General features: G+C 43.6%; 1 non-coding gene across 1 annotated transcript; it reads left to right on the top strand.

The window, feature by feature from the left end:
* The first annotated feature begins 4729 nt into the window (after positions 1 to 4729).
* On the top strand, positions 4730 to 4802 carry TRNAV-UAC. The gene has a single exon. It is a non-coding gene; the product is annotated as a tRNA-Val (tRNA).
* The last annotated feature ends 4321 nt before the right edge of the window (positions 4803 to 9123 follow it).

Genomic DNA, 9123 nt, shown 5'->3' with positions numbered 1-9123 from the left:
CTGGAAGCTCATCTGAAACCTGTCCACCATGGGTGACCCTGCTGGTATTTAAAATACTGGTGGCATAGCTTTCAGAATCACAGCAACTCACGAGCCACCACAGTATGACAAACTGACAGACGAGTGGTGGCCATTTGGTTTTACGTGGAAACTGTCACTTTAAATTTGTAGATCTGTGCATGCTTGGTAGAACCCTCCATGGGTGGGCGGTGGGGTGTTCATTTGCTCAGGCATCTCCTGTAGTCACCAAAATTTACAGCCTCAGAAACCCTGTCACTATGAGTAGGAACGGACTCCGAGGCACATAACAACAACAACAACAACAACATACATACATTGAAAATCCCAAAGACTCCACAAAAAAAATTATTGGAGCTCATTGAAAGGTTTAGCAAATCCTCAGGATACAAAATCAACATACAAAAATCAGTTGGATTCATGTACACTAATAAGGAAGGAGAGCTCTCAAAGGAAATCAGGAAAACGATACTATTTATAGTAGCCACCCAAAAGAAAAAATACTTAGGAATAGCTCTAACCAGAGAAACAAAAGACCTATACAAAGGAGTCCTGGTGTGACACTGCAGGTTAATATGCCAGACTGCAAAGTCAGTTGGAACTTCAAGGTCAGTAGTTCAAGCTCACTAGCTATTCCCTCGGAAAACCTATACAAGGTCACTATGAGTTGAAACCGACTTGAAGGCACTTAACAACAACAATATACAAAGGAAACTACAACCACTACAAGAATCCAAAAGAGACCTATAAAAATGGATGAACATATCATGCTCATGAATAGAAAGATTTAACCTTGTGAAAATGGCCGCACTATCCAAAGCAGTCTACAGATATGATGCAATCCCAATCCAGATGCCAACATCATTCTTTGAAGAAATGGAAAACCTAATCACCAACTTTATATGGATAGGAATGAGATCCTGGATAAGCAAAGCATTACTTAAAAAAAGAACAAAGAGGAGGCCTCTCACTTCCTGATCTCAAAACCTACTACACAGCCACAGTGGCCAAAACAGCCTGGTACTGGCACAATGAAAGATATATATAGATCAGAGGAACAGAATTGAGAACCCAGAAGTAAATCCATCCACATACAGTCAGCTGATCTTTGACAACAGGCCAAAACACATTAATGGGAAGAGATAGTCTCTTCAATAAATAGTGCTGGCAAAACTTGAAATCCATTTGCGGAATGAAACAAGACCCCTATCTCACACCATATAAAAAAACATGGACTAAAGATCTAAATGTAAAACCTACAACTATAAAGATCATCAATGAAAACATAGGGACAAACTTTGGGGCTCTGATACATGGCATAAACATGCTGTGAAACATGACTGAAAACACACAAACAGCAGAAGACAAAATAGATGACGGCCACCTTGTAAAAATTAGAAACTCAGTGCATCAAAAGATTTCATCAAAACTGACTCTATAGCACTTAACAACAACAATCTTTACAAAAGCAGACTGTCTCAGACTGCCTCATCTTTCTCCCAAGGTGTGACCAGTGGGGGTTGAACCGTGCCCAACCCACAGCAACACCAGACCTTCTCAAGAATATCACACAAGCGTATAAATATTATAGTGTTATAAATATTATAGACCAACCTGCCACAACCCTTGACTCTACTCTCTGCCTCCCTCCCCCCCAAACATAATGCCTTATCTTCTTGCCACTGACTTGATCAAGGGATGGACACGTGACCTAAGTAAGACCAATCAAAGTGTTTCTCTGAGACTCATTTCTATGGGGCTAAGAGTAAGAGCATCTCTCATTTTCCTTGGATTTCTGGCTGTGATGCTATAAGCCTGAAGGCTTATGGTAGTCACATTCCCACCACATGGAGGAAGTCCTTATGCACTGGGAAGAGAATGAGGCTCAAAAGAAAAAGCAGATCTAAAAGTTGGGAACAGAAAAAAACAATGACAACATTTTTGAAGGGGCACTGGATCCCTCCATGCCTGAAGTTCACCCCTGGATTTCCCAGTAACACAAGTGATACATTTCCCTTTTTGTTTAAGACAGTTGAGTTGGGGATGGAAAGGGCCTGGACACAACCTGAGGAGGCTCAGGGGAATGAACTTGACCTACAAGAATAAAGAAGCAGACTTGGCATAGTACCTATGTGAAGAAACCCCCAGAAAGGGGTTGTTTACTCTTTACTGCCTAGCTCCCTTGGACTGCATAAAGGAGATGGGTAAGAAAACGTGGGGAAACGATTTCATTACAAATTCTGTAAGAGTTTGGGTCAAAAGCAGTTCTGAACTTATACTCCTCTGACAAAGGAGGCAGGAGGGAGAGGCACTTTCATTGCTTCTGTGGAAACAGTGCAGGGTGTGGAAGCTGGGGAAGGCTACCTCTGGGCTCAAAGCCACATGTTCCGGGGAGTCAGGTTGCCTGGTCCCCATCAGTACTGTTATGGCCAAGGTATCCAGGTGCCCGGATGTAGAGTTTTCAACGTTCATGCAGGAGACCCAGGATAAATTATCCTCCAACCCACCTGAGTTCAGCTACCACTAGTCAGTGGAGGCTTGTGGTTGCTAACAGGCTAGACAGGTTTCAGTGGCGCGTCCAAATTTAGCCTGATTAGGCAGCTCTGGTAGCGTTGTTGTTGTTGTTGTCAGGTGCCATCGAGTCGGAACCACTCATAGCGACCCCATGCACAGCAGAACGAAACAATGTCCGATCCTGGGCCAACCTCACTACCGCTGCCACACTTGACACCATCAATGATGCCACTTGGCCGATCCATCTCGTTGGGGGTCTTCCTCTTTTTCTCTGACCCTCCATCTTACCCAGCATGACATCCTTCTCTAGCGACTGTTTGTTGCTGGTAGCGTAGTGGTTATCAATCGGGCTGCGAACCTTAAGGTCAGCAGTTTGAAACTACCAGCGGCTCCACGGGAGAACGATGAGGCTTTCTGCTCCCATAAAGATTTATAGCCTCAGAAACCCTGTACAGGGTCGCTATGGGTCGGAACCGACTCGACGGCACTTAACAACAACAACAGGCAGAAAGGCCTGATGATCTGCTTTGGAAAAGCAGCCCATGAAAATCCTATGGATTACAAGGGTCTGACTGGCAACAGATCTCGAGGATAACGTAGGACCAGACAGTGTTTCCAATTGTGCATGGGGAGGTTCTGAGTGTATGGGCAGCTAACAACAACAATAGAACTGATTAGTTTTTAGACCCTGGGAGGCAAGAAAGAACTTTTGACTCCTTACCGCACACAATAACAAGAAGTACTTCTGGGCTATTCCTCTTCTGAGGGAAGCACAGAACTCTGGCAGATATCACTTTTGCCCCATCTGGATTTTGTATGACTCAAGCCCAGGCCCCTGGGAACTCTCATTACATATGAATCCCTAACAGAGGCTCTAAATATATTGATAGGGTGAAAACCTAATTGAAAGACAATATCATTTAAAATGAAGACCAAGGACTCCTGGGCCCAGAGTCAGTGACATGGCCACGGAGGACTCAAGTGGAGAATGGAGCTGCCGGCTGACGGGAAGAGAGGACATGTGCACAAGAACACCCACACTTGCAGATGACACCAACGTGACCAGGACTGGATGATTGGATGATCAGAGCTCAACCAGGAGAAGAAAGAAGAAGAGGGGGCGGGGAGGGAAAGAAGACTGAGCTGATCCAAGCTGATGAACTTGACCTATGCATACGAATGCAGTAACACAAAAGAGGCAACAAATCCTTACAGCAAGAAACATTCCCACCCCCTCCACACACACAGTAGACAGAGAGGGGCAACTTGGACACTGGATACCCAAATGGGGAGGGAGGGACTACAAAGGCAAGAAGTAACTGGTTTACAAGCTTTCAAGAGGGAACCTAGAGCTAGGGGTCATGGAGGAAGGCAGAATCATCAGTGAGTACTATCCAATTTGTCTAGGTGGAGGTGATGAAATGAAATACAGGTGGGTAACGTGTGATACTGTAGTGAATAATGGTTATCAAGACGGATTGTGAGTGTTGGAAATGCAAGGGTAGATGTTTTGTAGCAAGGAAGAGAGCGATTATTTCTCCAGTCTAGGAGCGGAGGTCTCTGGGACCACCAACGGATAAGAGCCGAGAACGGGACCCCACCCAGAGAACCCGGGATGCCTGAGATGAAGACAGAGATGATGACAGGGAGGGATGAAGCGGCTGGGGACTTTGGATCCAGAGAGGGAGAGGAAGTGTGGGCCAAAGACTGAGGGGGTAGGGGGAGTGTAGAGCATGGGCTTCTAGGATATGCCCTTTGGTCGGAAGACGAGGCATGGAGGGGATTGGAACCATGGCAATGTAATGATATACGATGGAATGAATATGGAACTGAGGTTCTCTCATGTAAACTATCATATAACTCACAATAAAACATAAAAGTAACTAAATAAATAAATAAAATGAAGACCATAATTTTGATTCATGAAAATGCTAAAAGACTTTTTTTAAATTTATTTAAATTCTCCTAAAGAATTTGTAGGTTTTTAAAAAGCTTAGATAGAACCACAGTAAACCGAGGGAACCATCTTTACTCCTTTCAAGGAAATGGACTGCTCTTAGAAAATGCACGGTAAAGTAACTTGGGTGTGCTTGCCACATTCGGGCACTAGATGGCAATGGAAGACAACTGCTACACTTCCTGAAGCTTGTTCACGACACTCTTCTGTATATTCAAGAAGAAGAGCCAAACCCGTTGAGGTTCCATAGTGTAGTGGTTATCACGTCTGCTTTACACGCAGAAGGTCCTGGGTTCGAGCCCCAGTGGAACCATGAGTTTTATGTTTTGTGGGGGGAGGCGCTGTGCGTTAATGCGCCAGACTGCAAAGCCATTTGAACTGCTCCTTGGAAACCCTATACAGGGTCTCTATGAGTCGCAAGCAACTCAAGGCAATTGACAACAGTGGTGGTACAGTGGTTAAGTGCTGGTACGCTAACCAAAAGATTTAAGGTTTGAACCCACCACCGGTGCTGCAGGAAAAAGATGTGGCCGTTTCCTCCCGTAAAGTTTGTTGTTACTTGTCGAATCGGTTCATAGCGATCCTGAATAGGGTTTTCGAGGAGCGGCTAGCGGATTTGAACCGCCAATCTTGCGGTTAGCAGTACAGTGCTTATCCTATAGTGCCACACGAGGACGCCCCTCGGAATCCCTATGGGGCAATTCGACTGCACTTAACAACAAACACCGCAAATGCCCCCGGGAAGGATCATATTTCTTCATCATTAATATGTCAGGGTCGCTATGAGTTAGAACTGACTTGACGGCTCTTAACAGATGACTTTTTGGGCATTAATCTATCACCTTGCTAAACTCTGCCAAACAAGCAAATTTGGGGCGAAAATAAAGTCCAGTGCTCAGAGGGATCCCGGTGTCAGGGCTCCGGGCACAGGGCACCAGGGGAAGGGACTCTGGAAGGGAAGGGAACTGGACTCCTGGAGTCCAATGAAAAGAAATTGCTCTTCGGAAATACACAAAGTACCTTGAGGGTGCCTGCTGTTTCAAGCTCTAGATGGCAGTGTGGTACAACGGTGAAGCCGTTCTTTTCCTGTTATTAAGTGCCTTGGAGTCGTTTCCGACTCATAGCGACCTTGTATAGGGTTTGCAAGAAGCGGCTGGTGGGTTTGAACCATCGACCTGGCGTTAGCAGTCCAGTGCTGATCCTACAGCACCACACTAGGAGGAAAATGGGAAACAGAAATAATCACAAACAACAATCTTCTGCTTGATCCGGACCTATTTAAAATCACATCGCCAAGATCAGAAGATTAGGAAATCTGGATGAGGAAAGATACAATTAGAGTATGGAGGAAGAGGGAAAAAGAAGAGCAGGGCCTTCCACTGGAATGGGAGGAAGAAGTTGCTCTGACCTGCGTCAAGTGTCAGAGGTCTCTCACCCCTCTCCACCCCCAGAGGCAGGAACACATTCCTAGCACCCCAGCCCCACCCCGGTGGACCCATCTCTTAGGAGAGTCATGCTTTGTCAGGTCAGAGAACCTTGATCTCTACATTTTCATCCTGTGGTCATGGCCACACCCATGACTGAAGTCCCACCCATGACTGATGAGCTGGAGGAGCATCTAAAAAGCATGAACCCAAAGTATTATATAAAATGTACAGAACACAAACCACATTGGAGACATCCTTTTAGGAATAACAATATCCATGTAGAAAGTCTGTCCCAGAAACAAATCCCCCAGCTTCAACAAATAAAAGATTAAGAGGCCCTGATTTCATTTGATTTTCAGATAAACAATGAGTGATTTTTTTTTTTTTTAAGTGTAAGTATGCCCCATGTAGTATTTAGGATATAATTACAGTAAAGAATTATTTGGTGCTTACCCGAAATCTAAATTTAACCAGGCCTCCTGGATTTACTGCCAACCCTACCCTTGGAGCAATGATACAGGTAACTGAAGAAGAGAAGAAACCACCTAAGGAGGTCTCTAGTGAAGAAAGAAACTGTCACATTCAAACTACAGCCCATTAGGGAAGTAGCAGGAGGGAGAAGGGCTGTCTCTCCCTACCACTCACCTTCTCTAGGCCTTCTTTTGGCAGGGCCCACCTGAAAGCCAGAGAGTAAAGAAGCCTGGGTTTTGCAATCTTTAGATGTCTGCCTCCAGTGAGATGCTGGAACTGGCTCTTATGCTGAAAAGCCAGTTGTGAGCACCTCTTCCTAAGTCCTGGTGTGGTGCTGTGGGTTAATGTGCCAGACTACAAAGCCGTTTGAACTGCAAGGTTGGCAGTTCAAGCTCACCAGCTGCTCCTTGGAAACCCTATACAGGGTTGCTATGAGTCAGAACTGACTCGGTACTTCACAACAACAACTTCCTAACTCCAAGTTCAGTGGTGTCCCATGGATAGCTTGACATTGGCCATGATGAGAGTTATTAACACTATAAAAATCAGTGTACACTACAAATCAGTTATTTTTTTTCTCCAGAATACTTGGAGTTAACCATTTGCCCGCACCCTACTGTCAACCTCGTCCCTTGGCACAGAGCAGGATGAAAGGTTGAGAATGTCTGGAGGGGGAAATGGAGCCTACCCAGCACATCTGTAGTATCAGAGTTCATTTATTTATCTAGTCTTATAACGAAGCCGTCACTTTTCCCTAACTATGTTCCTTGATAGATTTCAGTAGCCATTTCCTCTTTCAGACTGTTTATCAATTTGTGCCAAGTCAGGGGAGACCAAACACACAATAATTTGAACAATAAAGTTTGTTTTTGTTGAGAATACACGTAGCAGAATATACAACAGTTTAACCATTTCTTGTTGTACATTGATTACATTCTCCCAGTTGTTCAACCATTTTCACTCTTGTTTTCTGAGTTGTTCTTCCATCATAAACATAAACACACTGTTCCCTAAGTTTCCTACCTAATCTTTCGAGTTGTTGTCGGTATGATCCTATACATATAGTTCTTAAAAGAGCACAATGCTCAAGACAGACATTCTTTCTTAATTAAGCTAAACAATTGTTTGGTTGAAAGAAGACTTCACGAGGTATTTTTTGGGTTAAGGTTTAAAGATCATCTAAGGACAATACCTTCAGGGGTTCATCTATCCTTCAGGACTCCAGAAAGTCTGGGTTCCATGAGAATTTGAAAATCTGTTTTTCATGTCCCCCTTTCGATCAGGATTCTTCTGTAGACTCTTTGATCAAAACGGAACAAGGAAAGATGAACATAAAGAGTTATTAATTATTTGTTCACTTGCATTGATGTTTGTATTTCTAGTGTGAGCAGTTTATGCAAAGGTAGATATATTCAAAGACATTTTAAATACATTCATGCAAGTTAATATTGCTTTGCTGATGCTATTTGCTTATTTGATGTTAAATAAAGCTATTGTAAATAAAGAATTCTGTTGTTATTGCATCATTTAATAAATATTAATGCCTTCAGGTTTTAAAAAAAGAATTATTAATTATAACAGGGAACTGGCGTAATCAGAGATTGGCTACAAGAAGTAAAGAGAATTCTGGAAAATATAGTAATAGCAGCTATGAGAAGCAGTTACCACCCTATGGCTGCAATAAAGCACCCAGGGAATGGTATTTATTCCTCATCCTAGGGCTAAGATCCAAATTTGTTTGGAGGGCAAGGCTATGTGTCACTGAAAGAGAAGTTGCTTTGGTGCAGAACCAGTGGAACTTGCTGGAAATCTATGTTCTAGAACTTACTAGGAACTATCTTTTTAGGGTGCCTGGAAATGCTGTTCACAGGGAAGTGTCTCACTGGAGGCTGTAAAACCACTTGCTGTGGGTGCCAGGGGAACATGCTGGCCCCTGGGTGCTGCTGGCTACTGCATATTGAGAACCAGGTGCGGGAGAAGTTTGGAATGCAATGTCACTCTCCTACCCTCTTTGACAATGCTTAGCATCCTGCCAGCTGGCAAAGAAAAGCTATTAAAGGACTCAGATCCATCTTCCCAGAGATGACAATGAAGGATGAATTTGTAGCAAAGCTAATCAACACAAAAGATTTCTAATGCTGCTCATCACAGGTGCTTTCATCATTCCTTGTTGGTTCCCTTAGCCCTGACTACACCTATATAATGAATCCCTTCCGTGAACTCTCTTCAGTTACATCCTTTGTTTATCATCTTCTTTTCTTTTTTGGAACTATGGCTGATACAACTGTTATAATACACAACCAGTTAAAATGATGCCTCTATAGACTTGCTCCATGGAGGGTTGCCCAAAACCTTCAGTTTGTAAAAAAAACACACTATTTTCAAAGTGAAGCCCAACAAAATGAAGTATGCCGGTAGATGAGAAATGAGGAAACTGGTAAAATGATAGTCAACTAAGAGAAAGATTGGCCAAAACTCCAGGTCCCGGGCATTTGTGACTGGCTAAAGCTGAGAGACTTGTACAGAGCAAATCTGTTGTTAAGAAATGTGTTCCAATTCATAGTGACCCTCTATAGGGTTTGAACTGCTAACCTCTCAGTTTAGCAGTCCAGTGCTGATCCTACAGTGCCACAGTAGGACTCCAAGTCTACAGGTGCCATTTTTCCAGCAGTATGTGTTCACTTCATGTCTCTGTGTCACATGGTGGTCATTCTCGTAATATTTCAAAATTTTTCA

Source organism: Chrysochloris asiatica, unplaced genomic scaffold (genome assembly GCF_000296735.1).
Source record: "Chrysochloris asiatica unplaced genomic scaffold, ChrAsi1.0 scaffold00018, whole genome shotgun sequence".
NCBI lineage: Eukaryota > Metazoa > Chordata > Mammalia > Afrosoricida > Chrysochloridae > Chrysochloris > Chrysochloris asiatica.
This window is presented reverse-complemented; position numbering and strand designations above follow the sequence as displayed.